The 19,110-nt window shown below is 43.1% G+C and overlaps 1 protein-coding gene across 1 annotated transcript in view; it reads right to left on the bottom strand.

Moving 5' to 3' along the window:
- Positions 1-18,258, bottom strand: part of SLC2A9 (solute carrier family 2 member 9) — a 198,671-nt gene extending 180,413 nt beyond the window's left edge. Inside the window, exon 1 of the mRNA XM_019553389.1 lies at positions 18,170-18,258. The gene's annotated coding sequence lies outside the window, so the exon portion shown is untranslated. The remainder of the gene's footprint in view (positions 1-18,169) is intronic.
- Between the last annotated feature and the right edge of the window lie 852 nt (positions 18,259-19,110).

Consider the following 19,110-nt stretch of genomic DNA (forward strand, 5'->3'; position numbering starts at 1 on the left):
CCTGCCCTTTGGGCAGGGGGCTGGACTCGATGATCTCCTGAGGTCCCTTCCAGCCCTAATGTCTATGAAATCTATGAAATCATTAAGCCACCTCAGGTACAAAAAAGTAAAGGCACCATAGCAACTTTTAAACTAATGTGAAATGAGAAAGTGTTGACATCTGAACCATTCAAAAGACAAAAAGGCTTAACTTATTCTCCTGAATGTTATCAAGCATGTCCTCTAATCAGTCCAGATTTCCCAAGACACTTGATGTCCTTCAACTGGTTATTTCTGTATAACTTGCTAAAATTAAGAAGATAAGAATTTTTGTCTGAAGAATTAGCTCTGGCATGGAAATATATGCTGCTGTTGAACAGTAGATAAACTCACACCTCAGAAATTTGCCCTCCTGTCAGAGCCAGACTTAAGAAAAATGGTGCCCTGGATGAACTTGTATTTTGGTGCTCCCCCAAGTCAGTGGCAATGCTGCAGGCAGGGGTGAGCAGGAAGCAGTCCACAGGGCACAGCCTGGCAGAGAGGTGGAACAACATGAGGTACCAGGCAGATGGGCAGGCAGGCACCACTGCTGTTGCATGCGCTGCCCAACCTGGCTCTTTCTGAGCAACAGTTGGAGGTGGGGGAGAGGGTTGGGCTGTGCCTCCTGCCTGGGATCAGCTGGGGCAGGGCAGGGCAGGGCAGGGCAGGCGGAGAGCGCTGCTGCAAGCACAGGCAGCTCACACATGTGCATGGCACCCCCCTGACCATGGCACTCTTGGCAGTTGCCCACGTTGCCCACCCCTAAGTCCATCTCTGCCTTCTATCCTGATAGTTGTGGAAGAATTTCACTGTAATATTATTGCTTTATTGCCTATATTCTTTCTTGTATTTTATTTTGAGATGAGCCAAGTTCATAAAAGGTATTATTTTTTTAAAGGTAATGACCATTATCACAAATGACAGAATGCTATAAAGCAAGCTTTCTTAACCTCCAAAGATTTTCATGGATTACTTAGCATAATGGTTTCTATGAACAAAACAGAAAAAGACTAACTTTTTGGGGGACCTACTATAAGATAGAAAGTAAAAAAAAAAAAAACCTTGAACAAATGAATTCTGGTTGAACTCTTAGGAATTCATTGACTTTCAGTGATAGCTGGCTGTCAGTATATTTGAAAAGTTCCCTGATATTCTATTTTAAACTCTTGGGGAGAATTACTTAAGCCACCCAAAAGATATGCAGGGTCAAGAAAGAAGCACACAAATAAATTAACAAGGGATGCCATAATTAAATGACAGCCTTTATTTACCTGTTTCACTGCTGACCCTGCACAACTGAAATAAGTGAAAGTTTTTGCCAGTGGTTTTTATAGGAACACACAGGAAATTTTAGAAGCAGAAGTAAAACTGTTGGAAAGCAAATTATCTGTGGTCACATGCTAGTACTTGTTTACAACTGAAAATTGTGTTGTTGTCTGTATATTTAGGTCCCTTTGAAAAACTCACCCCTAGCATCTGATTTATCAATCTTGCAAGGTGCTAAGAGTGTTCATTTTGATTCCATGAAGCATTTAAGCATACTAGTATTAGTCCCAGTCAATAGGACTGTTCGCTTGCTGAAAATTAAAAAAAAAAGTAAAAGTATGTCATGGTTTCAGGGATTGGTCATGCAAAGTATGAGCACTCTGGTTATGATCCAGCAAAACATCAAGCATGGTTTAATTTAATTATGCAGTGAATCCCATTGATTTCTGAAGCTAAGTACATTCTCAATACTTTGCTGGAACATCAAGCCTTGAAACCATAGTTTGGCATATTTCATGAAATAGTATTTTGTTTGTAAATTGCCATAATGTGGATGCAAGATCCATTAAATCAAATGCAAACATAATTTAAAAATACAGTTGTAGAAAAGGCAACAGAATTCCATATAATCAAGAAATTCATGCATCCATCCAGCATGATTCAGCACTGAACCATGTATTCACTACTTCTGCATCTCTTGTCATATTACAAATAGACCCAATCCTGGAAATCTTAACTCATCAGGAGTTGAGTTTCCCCATGCTTTTTGCATCTAGTACAATCCTGCATTCATTATACATAGAAAGAAGCTAATCAGAAAATAAACAGAATTGCAGATGGTTTCAAAACCATGTCTGATTCATACTGATATTTCTGAGCAGTTGTAACAATGATGACAGCCAAATGATGTTTTTCAGATCCAGGAACAGTCTGGCTGCTCTGAAAGAGATTGTAGAATATCGTATGTTTCAGAACTTTTTCCTCCTCCAAACAATGATGGTTAATCATTCTTCTCTACCTTGGTTATTATTGTTGTTTTAACCATTTTTCATACATGCAAAAGTGGTGTGTCATTGTCTAGGCAAATCTTAGCAATCACCAATATAATGCTATGACTGCACTGCTAGAAGAATTTCCTAATGCATTACCTTTTAATGCAGATAAAAGAGACTATATGCCTGAGGGCTACAGTAACTGTGACGAGCTGCTTTCGACAGGAACAGTACTATTCATTCCCAGTGAAATCAATTTAACATCTAAATCCTAGGTACTGTTTTATTCACCAGATATTAAGCTACAGGAATTCTTACAGGACAATTGTTTTTCAAGGATGCATACAACCTATTTTTATCTAACTAGAAGAGGCTTAAGTATTTCCTGGGAGAATGCTATCATCTGAAGAATCTCTGCTGACTCTAAACAGAAGACAGATTTGGTGCAAAAAGCTCTTGTGGGGAAGATTTTTCCTTGGTCTCAGATTTTCTTTGCACAGAAATGGATTATAGATATGAATGGCCAGTTTACCACGACACTAGCACTCAGCTAGACCCAATCGCTCACAAAGCTTCCTAACTTGTGTTGAGGAGCTCTATCTAACTCAGGAAGTCTGTGAGCCAACCAGGGGCAAGGTGCTCCTAGACTTGGTTCTAGCCAAAGGGGACGATCTAGTGAGCAAGCTGAGGATCGCAGGGAAACTGGGCAACAGTGACCATGAGATGATCACTTTCTCCATCCACCATAACTCAAGGAAATTGGCCGGCAGGGTAGAAGTCCCTGATTTTAGGAAAGCTGATTTCCACAAACTCAGGGGATTGGTTGGCAAGGCCCTGCAGGACCACAGTCCGATGAGGAAGGGAGTACAAGAAGAGCGGTCATTCCTTAAGGAACTGATCCTAAAAGCTCAAAATAAGTCCATTCCCTTTTGCAAGAAAGGCAGCAAGAGAGCTGGGAGACCTCCTTGGCTCAACAGGGAAGCCACGGACCTCCTGAAATTAAAGTAAGAGGACTACAAGGGATGGAAGTCAGGAATAACTGCCAAACAGGAGTATTCAGCAATAGCCCGCATCTGCAGGGACCAGATCAGGACAACAAAAAGTCCTTCTTTAGATATGTAGGAAGTCAAAAAAAAGAACAAGAGAAGCACGGGGCCTCTGTGAATGAAATGGGATGGCTGAAAACTGATACTCAGGACAAAACTGAACTCCTGAATGAATACTTCGTGTTGGTATTACATCAGCCTAAGGGTGTTAGCCTGCTTGACACAATACAAGATGATCATGGTGGGGGTGACCACCTTCCTATAGTTAGCATGGATCTTGTGAAGGAACAAAGGCTAAATATCTACAAGTCAGCAGGACCAAATGAACTGCACCTGAGAATGCTAAAAGAACTGGCCAACATCATCATGTGATTGATGGCAAAGTTATTTGAAGACTTGTGGCACTGGGGAGAGGTCCCAGACCACTGAAAAAGGCCAATGTGGAACCTACCTTTAAGAAGGGGAGAAGGGAGGACCCAGGAAATTACAGACCAATCCATTTTACTTCAATCCCTGGTAAAATCCTGGAGAAAATTATCAAAGAATCCATCATACACAGGCTAACTGAAGGCAGTATTCTGAAGGATAGCCAACATGGCTTTGTTATGGGCAGGTCATGTCAGATCAACCTCATTTCCTTCTAGGAGCAAGTAACTCACCACCTAGACAGGGGAAATGATGTTGATGTCATATACTTGGACATCAAAAAGGCCTTTGACCTGGTCTCCCATGATGTCCTCATGGTTAAACTGGGAAAATGCAGCCTCGACTACTTTACAGTCTGGTGGCTTGGTAACTGGCTCTGTGGTAGGACCCAAAGGGTACTGACTGACAGAACTGAGTTGTCATGGTGGAAGGAGACCAGTGGCGTCCCTCAGGGTTCAGTACTCGGACCAGTGCTCTACAACATGTTCATCAATGATTTGGATTTCAGTATTAAAAGTGAACTGGCAAAGTTTGCTGATGACAGGAACCTATGGGGGAGTGTGGTCATGTTCAAAGACAGGCTGGCAATACAGGCCGACCTGGACAGGCTTGTGAGGTGGGCAGATCTCAACCTGATATCATTTAAAACAGGGACATGTAAAGTGCTCCATCTAGGGAGAGATAATCCACAACACACTTACAGGCTCGGCAGTGCTATGCTTGCCAGCCCCACAACTGAATGAGACCTGTGTGTCATGGCTGACAACAAAATGAACATGAGCCACCAATGCGATGCCGTAGCTGGCAGAGCTAATTAAACATTAGCATGCATCCACAGAAGCATCTTAAGTAAGGCAAAGGATGTCATCCTCCTGCCCCACTCAGCCTTGGTGAGACCGCATCTGGAATACTGCATCCATTTCTGGGCGCCACACTTGAAGAAGTATGTGGAGAAACTCGAGAGAGTGCAAAGGAGGGCCATACACATGATTAGAGGCCTAGAGACCAGGTCATACAAGAAGAGGCTGAAATACTTGGGACTGTTCAATTTGGAGAAGACAAGACTCAGAGGGGAATTGGTGGCAGGCTATAAGTATATCGGGGCATACATCAGGGCTTGGGGGATGCATCTATTTACTAAGGTCCCCCGGGGGATGAAAAGAAATAAGGGGCACAAACTGATTGAAGATTGCTTCAGGCTAGACATAAGGAAAAACTTCTTTACAAGTCAAGTGCTGAGAGTTTGGAACAGGCTCCTCCCAGAGGTAGTACAATCATGCACCCTGGCAATCTTCAAAAACATCTTGACACCTATCTTGCTGGGGTCATCTGATCTTATTCAAGTGCAGGGGGGGCTGGACCCGATGATCTGTAGGGTCCCTTCCAGTCCCTAACAACTATAAAACATGAAATACAGAAATTTATCTGCTCATCTAATTTCTGTTCCTATCACGTAGTTCCTAAGGATCGTGTGCCATCCACCACTGGAGCTATCGGCCAGTTATAGTTAGAATCTGGCCCCTTTGCTTGACACATTTATGCCACAAAGTGCTTGATTCTGTGAAAACTCTGACCTGGGAAGTCAATTCTGTTATTTTAAGGCCATATTAGCATGAAGGCTCCTCTGACCACTGATGATTATTATGTTTGTTGCTTCACCAACATAATAAAATATAACATAATACATAATAAAAGTGAAAGAGAAAGCTACAGAGAATCTTACCTGAAGGGTCTTTGCTGCTTTGAGTAAAACATTTCTCTTTGTGCCAGAGTTAATTTCTTTTTAAATCAGTTTTGGTCTAACTTAGATGGCCTGATTCTGCCAACAGTTGCTTCTAGGCATAGTTCCTTTACTATAAGGAATCACCCTGAAAGCAAACTTTGGTAGAAAGGAGCACACACAGGAGTAGAATAGTTGCAAGATGGGGAATATACAGCTTGATCCTAGAAGCTGGTGAGTGCTTGGTCCCCAATTCAGCGAAGAACTTTATCACACATTTCAGATCCTTTGCTAATGGAGGCAGCAAACAGAGCAATTGGCAAGGAGTTTGCTGGGAACAAGAGGAAGAAGGAGAAAAGCTAGAAGAGCCAGGCATCAAGCACCAGATCCTGGTGCAGGAAGGTAAGTGAGCCAGGGCTGCCTGTGTGTTTGGCTTGCTGAGTGCTTGGTGGGATGTGTGTTTGGGCATGTGCTCTGAGGAGTTGGGAATGCTCAGTGTACAAGTCGTGGGGCTGGATGTGATACACCCGGGGTGCTAAGGGATTGGTTGATGTGACTGTAGAGCCACTGGCCATTATTGTTTAAAACTTGTGGTGATTGGGGAAGGTCCCAGATGACTGGAAAAGGGCAAATATAGTGCCCATCTTCAAGAAAGGGAAAAAGGAGGATCTGAGGAACTACAGACCAGTCAGGAGTCCCTCTGTCTCTGGAAAAATCATGGAATGAGTCCTCCAGGAATCCATTTCTAAACACTTGGAAGAGAAGAAGGTGATTAATGATTAGGAACAGTCAGCATGGATTCACCAAGGGCAAAGTCATGCCTGACCAACCTGATTACCTACTATGATGAGACGACTGGCTCTGTGGATGCAGGGAGAGCAGTGGATGTGATATACCTTGACTTCAGCAAGGCTTTTGATAAGGTCTCACACAGCATTCTTGCAGGCAAACTAAGGAATATGGGTTGGATGAATGGACTGTAAGGTAGATAGAAAACTGACTAGATCTTCAGCCTCCAAGAGCAGCAATCAATGGCTCAATGTCTAGTTGGCAGCTGGTATCAAGTGGAGTGCCCCAGGGGTTGGTCCTGGGGCTGATTTTGTTCAGTATCTTCATCAGCAATCTAAAAGATGGGATGTAGTGTACCTCACCAGGTTTTCAGATGACACCAAGCTGGGGGAAGTAGTAGATATGCTGCTGGAGACAAGCCTAGAATTCAGAGGATTGGAGGTCCAATAAGGATGAGTCCAAGTCCTTTACTTAGGACAGAACAATCCTATGTACCAGTACAGGCTGGGGACTGATTGGCTAAGTAGCAGCTCTGCAGAAAAGTACCTGGGGGTTACAGTGGACAACAAGCTAAATATGAGCCAGCTGTGTGCCCTTGTTGTGAAGAATGCTAACAGCATACTGCTGCATTAGTAGGAGTGTTGCCAACAGAACGAGGGAAGTGATTCTTTCCCTTTATTCAGCCCTGTTGAGACCACATCTGGAGTACTGTGTCCAGTTTTGGGACCCCTCCTACAGAAAGGATGTAGACAAAATGGAGAGAGCCCAGTGGAGGGCAACAAAAATGGTTGGGGGTCTGGGGGACATGACTTATGAGGAGAGGCTGAGGAAACGGGTTATTTAGTGTGAAGAAGAGAAGACTGAATGGGAATCTAAGGAAGATAGCGCTAGACTGTTCTCAGTGCTGGCAGATGACAGAACAAGGAGCAATGGTCTCAAGTTGCAGCAAGGGAGGTTTAGGTTGGATATTAGGAAAAAACTCTCTCACAAGGAAGGTAGTAAAGCACTGGAACGGGTTATCTAGGGAGGCTGTGGAATCTTCATCTTTGGAGGTTTTGAAGACAGGGCCAGACAAAGCCTTGGCTGGTATATTATAGTTGGGAAGTTGGATTGGATGACTATAAGGGAGAAGATAAGGTGGCAGGCCCCGAGGAACCCCGCCTTGATGACCCCGAGAATAGCCCACGCGCCCAGGCTCAAAGCGTGCGGTGGGAACTTACCCTTTACAGGGACGCAGCAGGAGGGAGCACCGGAGAGGCCTGGAGCAGTACAAAAGGGGCACCGGAGCCAGCCCAGAGGGAGGTGGATTCGGAAGGAGCAGGCAGAGGAGTTGACGCTGGCAGGAGTGCTCTCCGGTGGATTCGAGCCGCTTGGAGGCACGGCCGGACCTTCTGGGGTAAGCGGGACGCCCCAGCGGGGCCCGGAAACCAGGGCAGCGGGCCCAGCAAGGCCGGAGAAGGCTAGAGGCCTTGGGGAGCGGCAAGGACCCCATACGGGCCGGAGACATAGGAGACGGCAGTGCTGGGATGCCGGAGTCGCCGGTATATATTTTTTTTCTTTCCCTTCTGGTGATACAGGTGGAACAGCCCATTGCAGAGCAAAAAGGGGGATTCCCCACCCTTCGGCAGATGGGGGAGCACTAGGGTCGGCGGTTGAGGATTGAAGCCAGCAGCACACCCTAGGGGACCTCGGCCGTAGTTTTCTATTGGCTTCACCTTGTTTTCCTTTTTGCTGGATCCTGGAACATCCTAAACGAATGACCAGTCCGGTTGGACGGTTGCACCTGGTGGATTGGGCAAGGGTGTAGGGGTGGAGGAGCCCTCATCAACCTCGGACCCAGGAGTGAAGGAGTCTCATTTTTGGACTGTGCACACCGGACCAACTGGACAAAATCCGAATCATCATGAAAGTCGTGGCAGGCGAGACAGACGCGTACGAACGTCCAACCAGCGGTGAGTCACTCCTTGACACCCAGTGGGCAGTCCTGAGACAGGGAGGCGGTACAGACTGTGACTAAAGATCAACCCCCCCAACAATGACCTGCTGAGGTTCCTTCTAACTCTAATTTTCTGTAATTCTATGATTCTAAGGGGAGGGCCATAGAAAGATCATAGAAGTTTTGTTTGACTTTCTTACCAGACCATGAAAATTGGCTTAACTATTCAAAAAATTTTATATTATTCATTTATTGATGTTAAAGCATTTATGCAGAATTTCTTTCTATCCTTTCTCTTTCAGATCAAGACTGGAAGTTCTGCTTTGGCCAACTACAAGTCACTGATTTCAATACAGGAGTAACTAACTGAGATTTGATACTGTGTATTGCACAAGGGTATGGACTACTTAATCTAATAGTCTCTTCTGATCCTAAACTCTAGGAGCTTCAGCTATTTATATCTTTTAAAACAAAGGGGAAAAATGTAAGGCTAAGGAACACACATACAACAAGCACAACACTTTCACTTCACGTCTCCCAAACAGTTTCAAACTATGCTTCCTAAAAGTGTTTGGATCCCGAAATACAGAATCTAGATCTACCAGACCCTGCACAACTGTGCTGTGTGTCTGTATCTTGCTACCTAAGACATAAACACAACTGCATGGCAGATTGTATAGGGGAAGGGGAGGCACCCCGAAGGAAAATCCTGTTTTATATAATAGATTCATTAATTCCAATGTCACGTTTGCTGGAAGATGCCATTTAAACCTCAGCATTTGCCATCAGCAAATCTCTCAGTGGTATCTCAGATCACAAAATGTTTCCTCTTCATGTAGAATAAGAGTGATTATGTTGACAAAGGTTAAATTTTTGTGTTGACCATATGCATGCTTTTCTATATAAATGTAAAGCACAGATAATATGTGATAAATCACATATATGTTTTCCCTCATTTCTGAAAGAAAATGATTTATGGAAGAATCAGTAAAATCCAGAGTGAATTAAGTTTGTTTATCCTGAAATTTGAATATAAAGTCCATACCAGTTTCTGTAAATTCAAAGACCTTCTTAAAGACTTTAAAGGTTTTACAGTGATTGTTTAGTCACACTCTGTGGGTTTCAATGACATGAATGGAATAAGCGAAACTTTCTTAGATTTCCACAGATACAGTAAAAGAATTACAGTAAAAGACTAATGGAAAAAGCACCTGCTTTGCATTTCAAAAGGGCTTGCAGTCAAAATCTGTTAATTATTAGTTTCCTCTTCAGTGTATTTATTGACTACTCCATACAGGTTTTGGAAGAAAACAGGGGGGTCAAATACTTCACACACCTTGTCATCGTTTCCTGTAATTCTAATTTCCAAACATTTTCTTGACTCATGGTGTCCTGACCACTCTGCTTTGTTGCCCTCCTAGCAGGTCCTCTGCTTTGATACTAGCAGAGCCAGGGGATCAGTCACATCTCATCACTATGTTTGTCTGCTCAGCAGAAAACACCAGCATTTAGAAAAGCTTTACAAACAGGCAGCCAGGAGTAAATGAAATAAGCTTGTCCCAGCAGGAATTCAACTCTTGGATGATAGGGGATGAGTACTATACATTAGCTTAGATAGCTATTGCTAGGGTGGTCTACTATGTGATATAGCCTTGCCTAATTACTCTGATGACAATAAATCAACTCATCAGTATACCCAGTGGCAAAGTTTTGTTGTCAGGAATGGCTCAAGTAAATCCAGCACTTTTTCTAACAAGCCATTCAGTGGGCCCAGAGCTGTAAGCACTAATAGTTAGTATGTGGCCATGACTTCCATACCACTTTCCACTGACGGAACAAAGATCTTATATTACAAACCCTGTATTCCATACGTCTCAAAACCACTTCAAAGAAGGGAGTAACCATTACCATCTCTATAGTAAAGAAAAGGTTCTTTGAGTAAATCTGATATCTTTTATTAGACCAACTAAAATAGTTGGAACATTCTTTGCAAGCTTTCAGAGATAAACACTCTTCTTCAGGCTGAGAAAGTGTCTGCAGTTGTTCTGTGATTTTCCTGGATGGAACAGAATAGACTAGAAGCCTGAAGCCAGTATGCAAAATTTACCTGATTTCTGTTCAGGAAACCCAGACTTATGTTAGCTCAAATCATATCTGATAGTTGTAAGGGAGAGTTAGCAAAACACTTTCATCAATATACCACTAAGGCTGCTTAGATTAAAAAATGTTGTGTTGTCACAGTACCCATAGCAAAAGGACTGAATTTTCCATGAACAAATTGGTTTTGCTCTGGATACTGAACAAAATAATTTCTTCCTCACATCTAACAGTGTGTTCACACAAATATCAGCCTTTGCTCAGAAGGGTAACTAATATTATTTGATTGTGTATATTTTAATATTAGAAATGATAATGTAACAGGACAATTATCCATAAAGATTCCAAAATAGCACTGAAATTGCAAAAAAAAGCATGTCAGAAAGGAGCACACCATTTCCCTTCAAAGCAAAAAATTAATTTCTGTCTTCACAGTGGCGTGATCAATAGAAATGTTCTCATTGAGAACTGACATGCAGCAAAATTTGTGGAGGTGAATTTGGTATAACCAAGGTAGGAATATGACTCAAATATGATTATTATTTTGTAGTGAGGAACCATGATGTAATTTGTGTCAAACAACTTCTCCTTGCCAGGCATCCTCCCCCACACCCTCCACAACTATACAGCATTAGCTACATTCATGGCCCAACTTTACAAGCAATACAGAACTCCTCTTGCAAGATTTCAAGGGAATTCAGTGCTAAATCCATAGTTTCATAGTTTGTAGGGTCGGAAGGGACCTGAGCAGATCATCCAATAGGAGCTAACCATCCTAGAGGAGAAACAGAGTATGGGTCAAGCCCTAAAGCCATAAAGGACATGAACAGGAAAGGCATATGGTATTCAAGGATGACTTATTCACCAATTCAAACCCAGTTCACCAAGAAAAGTTGTTTACTTATTATTCTCGGTAGCACTGAGAAACCGCTGTGAGGCACCAGGGTCCCACTATAATGTTTTTATTGTTTAGTTTCCATTACCTTCAGACACAGATGATACATGGTATTCTGTGCATGCTTAAAAAATGTTTATTTAAACAGCTATTCCAAGATTATTGAAAAGACCATTTAGTACAAGCAGCAGTGCAAGATGCAGCATTAGCATGCAGCAGTGCACTGTGCACATCTAAGGCCCAAAGGAAGGGTGTGTGGTTCTGTTTCAGGGAGCATGCCTACACTCAGAGCAGACTAGTGTTCATTTGCTGTCACTGCCACATGAGAACTTTTGCTAGGGACAGTTTTTTCAAATAAGCTGTCTGCCCTACCCCTGCCCAAGCAATTAGGTACAACTTAGGTAGCAAGATAAAGACAGATAGAACAGGACTTTGGGATCCACAGAAGGCCCTCTAACAGCCTGTGATTCCCCAGTTTATTTAAAACTTCTCCCTTTGACATTGACACTGCAGGAGAACAAACAGGTTACCTCTCAACTCCCTTTCAAAAGCTACCTCCTATTTCTTCTGCTCCGCATGATCAAATATTTTCCAGCTGCCCTCTGCATTGCCTGAATTTTAGCTTCTCTGGGTGTCTGGTCTGGCATAGAGTTGTATGTGATTGACAATACCAATGTATATGATTGGCAAAAGTCTGTCTCAGCTTCAAAGCAAAATTTCATTCTGGCAAGAATATTGAGCCATATTTCCAGTTTTATACCTACTTCAAATAATTTGTTTCACCAGAAATACTAATAACTGAAGGTGTTTGGAGGCAGAACCATTAATCTCTAAGGGTTGGTTCTTTCAGAGCAAAACTAAAAGTACGATGGTTGGTGTCTGTGGGTGAGGAGGAGGGGGAAAGGAGGAAGCTAATGATAGTGAGAATAAAGCAAATATATCAATTGTGAGAGCTGCCAGTTTGGCATGTGTGCGCCACAAAATGTCATAGAAACATTTACACATTATTAACAGGGGGGTGGGGGGATCTCCTAATGCTACTGAGGATCAATGCCATTTTAGAGCATATGGTCTAAATGGCATTTTTCTAAAAAGCTATATAGTTAATAATTGTGAAGCCTTTGAAATAATCTCAAAACTCAATAAGCCTTACAAAATACTAGCTTTGCCTTGTGACATCTTTTTTATATTCTTCTTTCTCTGGGTCTTATAAGTATAGGCTTAATATTTAAATCAAAACTTCTGTAGTTAATCTTTGTCCCACACTCGCTATTGAACATAATATTGAATTTGTTTAAAGCCTGAACTCTACAATGGATTCATAGTATAAGTTATCATGCTAAACAAAAATCAAGAAATAAAGTGCTGATACTCTGTAAAGGAAGCAAGTAATTAAAAAGTAGCCAAATTGCCATTATTAAATATCTACATGACAGTGCAGTCATTCTGACAAGATTTTTAGGTTAGAAGACTTCTATCTGTTCTTGGAACATAAGAGAATCAGCCAGTTAACTACATCTTTTTAATCTTGTCACAAATGTTAGTGCCGACTTCCCTAGGAGCACATGGCCATAACTTAATTATATTCAATTATAAACCTCGTGCCCTTATTTCTACAAACCGTATTCTATCTCATTCTGCTAGTAGTCCAAGGGATAGGACAGAAAACTAATTTACTCAAGAACATTAAGTTGTCAACATCATCAGAAGAAGGTACTGCAACGAAGCATGGCATGCCTGCTCTATCCCAAAAGGATGTAATATGGAGATATATGCACACACAAATATGGAGATAAATGCACACCAAAACTATACCATGGATGTTTTTATTAGCATGCACCAACAGAGGGCAATTACATTATATCCTTTGAGGGTATAATGTTGTGCATCACTGCAGGTCTTTAATGCAGTTCTCAGATAGTATAGATAACTCCTAAGTTGCCAGCAGAGTGATATCAGGGACAGAACAATCCATAGGGTCCACAGAACAAGGACAGAACAGTCCATATTAGGGCGGGGATAGCTAACCTGCGGTATAGATGGCATCCTCTGTGTGGCATGTGGCAGATTTGGGCAGATAGGCATCAAAGTGGCAGATAGGGGAGGAATTAGAGAGCAGACCAGGAAATTGGATAAGGAGCATAGCACAGGGAGCAGATTGGGTAGGGTAAATCAGTGTGACAATCTGGGAGGGTATGGGGCTAACTGTGAAATGCCTGCCAAAGGGGTTGGCCCCGCGCTTTTTAGGTGGTGCCATGGAGTATTAGCTTCCAAAATACACTGATACAGGGTTACAGTCTCGTAGGCTCATCCCAGCCCCAATGCTCATATAGAAGGACACAGTAATTTGCTAGAACTGGTCTGTCCAACAGGCAGCCAAAGGCCAAATGTGGCCCATGAAAGGTTAACATATAGACCCTGGCCTGCCACCTAGCCACCACTGCCCTGTTGCTCTGGCAGAAGCAGCAGTTGGAGTCTCTGAGCTCTCCCTCCCTCTCCCACAGTCTGCTGTAGGCTGCCAACCCAGGGAGTAGGGCAGCAGGGGATGGCACAGTGTAGACAGCCCACAGCTCTGGGAGAGCAGCATCCCAGAGTGTCCACGCTGCATGATGCCATGAGGGAGCCTGCAGGAGGCTGAAGCTGAGGCAGGGTGCTGTGCCACACGAGGGAGTACCTGCCTGTGGGTTCAGCAGGGTGGAGGAGTGCCCATCTACATGTGTGATGCACTGGTGGGGAAGAAACAGCCACCTGGACATAAATGCACAGAGCATGTGGACGGGGGGCTTGTGGCCCCTGCTAGTGATACTTCCCTCCCTCCCCTCCGCCCCACACTAGTGTGACCCAGTGGGGCACAAGACCCTTGGCCCCTTAAGATATTTCACAGTTGGGGTGCATTAGCTACTCTTTGTCCATTTGAAGGAAATGCTAATAATACCTTCAACTTCCATTGGCGTCAGTGAAATCAAGAGTACTCTATGCCTTGTAGGAGGTGCTCAAGGCCACATATGATTTCTATACTGAATTAGGGCCTTAAGAATTACTTATACACAGTTAAGTCAAATATTTCAGTATGCACTTAAACACTTTTCTAATTTTTTTTCTGCTGATGGATGGAAATTGAATTCATAATATTAATCATATCCTAACTTTAGATAACCTTAGATTAACCTTTGATAGTATATTATGTTGTAATCTACACAGATTTTTATAGTGCTCTCTCCAGGAGCACAGCTCATTAGTCCATTAGGCAATATGACTAGCATTTCTCATGTGTGGTTCTCTCTCACTTTCATGCTCTCCCCATTTGAAATGCTGATGTATGCATAGAAATGTTTTGGCTTAGTTTTTAATAGTAACACAGTGCTATGCATTTATCTCAGTAAATGTGAGGTCACAGCAGCATGCCCTGCATTTCTCATGGGAGAGGTGCTGGAATCCACACTGGTTCATAGCTCTTAAGGGAGTTAATAAATAACAATGCTGGGAGGGAAGTAACTCGATGGGAAAAGATCAGTGCATCTTTTTATATATTTGCTTTAAGGAACAAGATGGATGGGGGGATTATGGTAGTGTAGACTTAACTATGGAAATAAAAGTTATGTGCTTCAAAAGATTTTTTGTTTATCAGCTTTTCATTTTCCAGTCCACATTTTCCCTGGAAATGTAGTAAAGTATGCGCTTAAAGCGGTTGGGGGGGGTGGGATATCGCTTGCAGGGGCTATAAGTCCTTAGCCCTCACGCCCTGTGCACTTATGTAGTATGCTATTCCTTCAACTGCAGTTCTCCCTACAACCCAGCTTCTGCCCTTCTTGAGGTAGGGAGTTGGGTCTTGACAGCTGCCTGGGTGCTGTTACCCTGGAGGACACTGTAGCCAGTTCCCATCATCCTATTATCTTTTGGGGAAACCAGTTGCATTTTGACCACAGCTGGACTTCTGGGCCACACATCTGGAACCTCACTTGGCACTGAGGACTGAATTTTGGTTCCATGACCAGTTGAGCAACTTGAGAAAAACAACTAGTGGTGCCTTCATTAACTTCTCAACAGTTAAGCTTCTCCCTACATAAGCCTATACACCCCTTCTTTTGAAGACAAGTGCTTCATCTTGCAGGCCACATTGGAACACCGATTGAGTTCAGTTCAAGCATTGACCACTGGAATCTTCACTAGAGCTGTGATAGATAAATGAACTGCTTACACAGGCTTCAGCTGCAATATGCATATAGTTAGGTTGCTTAGATTTATCACAGGGTTAGTTGATAAAACCGATACTGGAACATTTATAACACAAGATGAAAATGTGGAAAGATACAAGATGTGCAGCACTACCCAGAAAGGGTATGATATCAAAGAGCACATCAAGTACTGATGGTACAATGCTTTTATGATAAAGATAGAAAAAGAACATAAATCAGGATGCATGACTGATACCTGACACAGGATGATTTGAGCTACCACTAAAATGTAATAAACAGCTGCTTTTAATCAACATGTTTTGCTTAGCAATGTGGATTGATCTGTATAAAAGCTGGCCTGGGATATTTGTAATCTTGTATTGGCCTAGGGGATGTAGTCCTGCATCAATACCTTGTTGCAAGCATACATGTGACAATACTCTGTCGGTGAGGGCATGTTAGTACCATATCTTGTAGATAAACCTGACTGAGCTTTCACTACTGAACCCAGCCTATGATCTTTTATAAGATTGAGGTCTTCAGGGAATGCATGCTGCCTGCAGCAACAGCAACAGTGACAGCACTCTGACAGTGGGTGTGCACACAGAGAACTACATAGACCATGCAAACTGTGGACAACACTGAGCAGATGCAGAAAAATGCAGCCAGGCACCTAGGTGAGCTGCCACACATGGGAGCAGCAGTGCCACCAATGTGACTGCAATTTATTTTCCGTGGTTCCTCCTCCACCCCACCCCTCACCTCTTGAAAGTGATGAGCTACTGAATCATACCAAATCCTTTGGTGCCCAGACCAAGTTGGCTGGACTCGGGTCCCAACTTCTTTACATGAAGCCTGGAAAATTCCACTCTCCAGTGAGTTGCGTTTCCCCAGGCTGGGGAGTTTTCAACAAATACAAACTTGGATTGTGACATGTAAGTAATCGGACACCAGAGCAGACCCAGGACACTAAAGAGGGCATGGTGAAGGTGGGATATAAGAGAGACTGAGCTAACTGTGCATGCATCTGGCAGCAAAGACTGAAGATCTCAGCAGTGAAGTGGGATCCGACTCTGTCACTGCAACCCCACTTCTCCTGCATCACAGACAGTTGGTTCCTCACAAAAGCACACTGGATGCCAAGCCTTAGTTCTGACCCAATGAAGACTGCAGTGTGGTCCTTAAAATGCTCTACTGTAATTTTATAAAAGTTCAGAAGTAAGGCTGCCTATTTAAATACCATTTGGAGAAATGACGCACACATTGCATGAGCATGTTGGGTGGAAGTAAATGAGAGGTAGGGAAGCTGACGAGTCAGAATGTGATTGGACACTAGGACGGGAAAGGCAGGGAGAGAGCTGAATTGGGATTGGCCCGTTTGTTAGTAGGATCATAGGAGAATAAGGCTGGATCTTGCAAAGTCATCTAGTCCAGCTCCCTGCTCAAGACAGGATCATGAACCATCCCAGCCAAATGTCTGCTTAACCTGCTTTTGAAAGTTTCTAGGGATGGAGATTCAAGAACTTCTGTAAGTGGCCTGTTCCAATTCTTGACCACTCTCATAGTCAGAAAGATCCTCCTAATCTCCAGCCTAAATTTCTTCTGCTGTAGCTTTGGTCCATTGCTCCTAATCCTCATCTCCTATGGCCACAGAGAAAACCCATCTCCATCCTCTCTATAATCACCCTGCAGGTTTTTGAAGATTTATCAACTCCCCCCTCACCTCAGTCTTCTCTGCTCCAAACTAAATAATCCAAGTACTTCCAGCCTGCCCTCATAAATCATGCTTTGTAGGCCTCTATCACTTTTACTGCTCTCCACTGGACTCTTTCTAATCTGTCCACACCCTTCTTGAAGTGTAGATCCCAAAACTAGATACAGCACTTCAGATGAGGCCTCCCAGTGCTGAATAGAGAAGAATCACCTCCCTTTATCTGCAAGTGAGATGTTTGGTAATATAACCCAGTATTTAAAAAAGCCCTATAAGAGGTTTGTTAATTGTTTGTGTTGAAAAGAGGTATTTTTGCCTACCCGTAACTCTATACTGTGTGTGGGGGATCAAAACATAATAAAGGAACAACACATGAAGGAGTAAATGGCTGCTTAATTTCAGCGCAGAGGTCTCATCAGAAAACAGAATAATCACTTTCAGAAGAGCTCATATACAAACAAGTCAATTTTACAATCACATTTCCTTATATCCTTCAATTTCATCATCCCCCTCCCCCACTCCCTCCACCCCGTTTTCTCTCTCTGCCCATGATACACATTCTTTTATATTTGATAGACTGGTTTCAAAATATTTCTTGACCAGAATTTTTTTAAAACACAAAAAACACTTCTATTTAAAATGTGAACTGTCTATTCTTTCTTTAAGGCATATAAAGACAACTCCTGGGTGTTATGTCTAGATACAAAAACTGATACAAACCTTTTCCATGTTTGTCTAGAACATCCTGAACTTGTGACTACAGTATAGGTACATATAATGACCTTCCTACTTGTCTAAAAGTTCCAGCAAAAGTCGCCTTTAATAAACTTTTCTAAAAACAGCTTGAAGTCCAAAAAAAAAAAAAAAAAAAATCGGAAACATTTCAAATTATAGAAACCAAAGCTTTGATTCTTTAGCAGAAAACCAAGGAGTCAACAATATCTTTTCCACTTTACTGTTCTCTAGTTTCCTTCACTACACTTAATGCCATTTAATAATGCATTGTTGTTCTAACCTCGTGTTACCCAATATGGAGTCCACAAGTAATCCCTCCTACTATGAATATTTATTAGCCATATTAAAGGCACTTATACTCACCAATGCCAAATTTCTCTGACTGGCAGATAACTCCCTTCTTCTACATAGTGAATTGTACAGGGTGTTGCAATGTTGTGAGATTTTTGAGAACTCCCAACTTAAACAGATCTCTAGTGTTTCTTATTCTTCTTTATGACCACACAGGACAATGTTTCCTCATCTGAACTTTAGAATTTGTCAACCCTGCCCCCCCCCAAAACATATATACCAATTAGGGGTGTGCTGATAACAATTTTCTTGGGCAATACCTATAGCCAATTATTAACCAATCATATTAGCCAATGCCGATCTGATAACTGATATTTAGTAATAATGCAAGGCATTTTAAACTACTGACATAAATAAACCTCGTTTTTGGCGCACTCCAGCAGTCTCCTGCATCTCATGCATCAGTGACCCTGTGCTTAAAAATGGTGGCAGGGGTGCTTGAACTAAAGCGTCAAATGAGCTTTAGTTCAAGCTCCCCTGCCACCATTTTTAAGCACAGGGATGCTGATACATGAGAGACTGTGGCATTTTACTTAGAGCAGCTGTTGGAGCTGCTTTAATTAAAGTGCCTGCCCCCATCCCACCCCTGGAGCATATGGCAAAGTGCCTGTGCCAGTTGCCGCACACAGGGCTGGCCTAGCAGTGCCCGCGACTGGCTGTGTTGAGCCCTTCCGCCCCTGTTCTACATGATGCCCATGAACCCCAGCATGGGGACAGCTGTCTGAGCCTGTCCAGCAGGGCTGAGGGAAGGAGGTATGAGCCTTTCTGGCTGCCCAGGGCTGGGTGGTCTCTGGACCAGGCTCCCTGCTCTCCTCCCTCTGCCCAGGGCAGGGCCATGGGACCATTCCAGGCCTGCAGAAACTGGGTCACTCCTCTCCTGGAGCCAGGCCTCATGTTCTGGGACCTGGACTTCAGCAGGGGGAAGGGCCCCTTCCCCTCCTGGTGCTGGTGCT

Source organism: Crocodylus porosus, unplaced genomic scaffold (genome assembly GCF_001723895.1).
Source record: "Crocodylus porosus isolate Cpor-Errol unplaced genomic scaffold, CroPor_comp1, whole genome shotgun sequence".
NCBI classification, from domain to species: Eukaryota; Metazoa; Chordata; order Crocodylia; family Crocodylidae; genus Crocodylus; species Crocodylus porosus.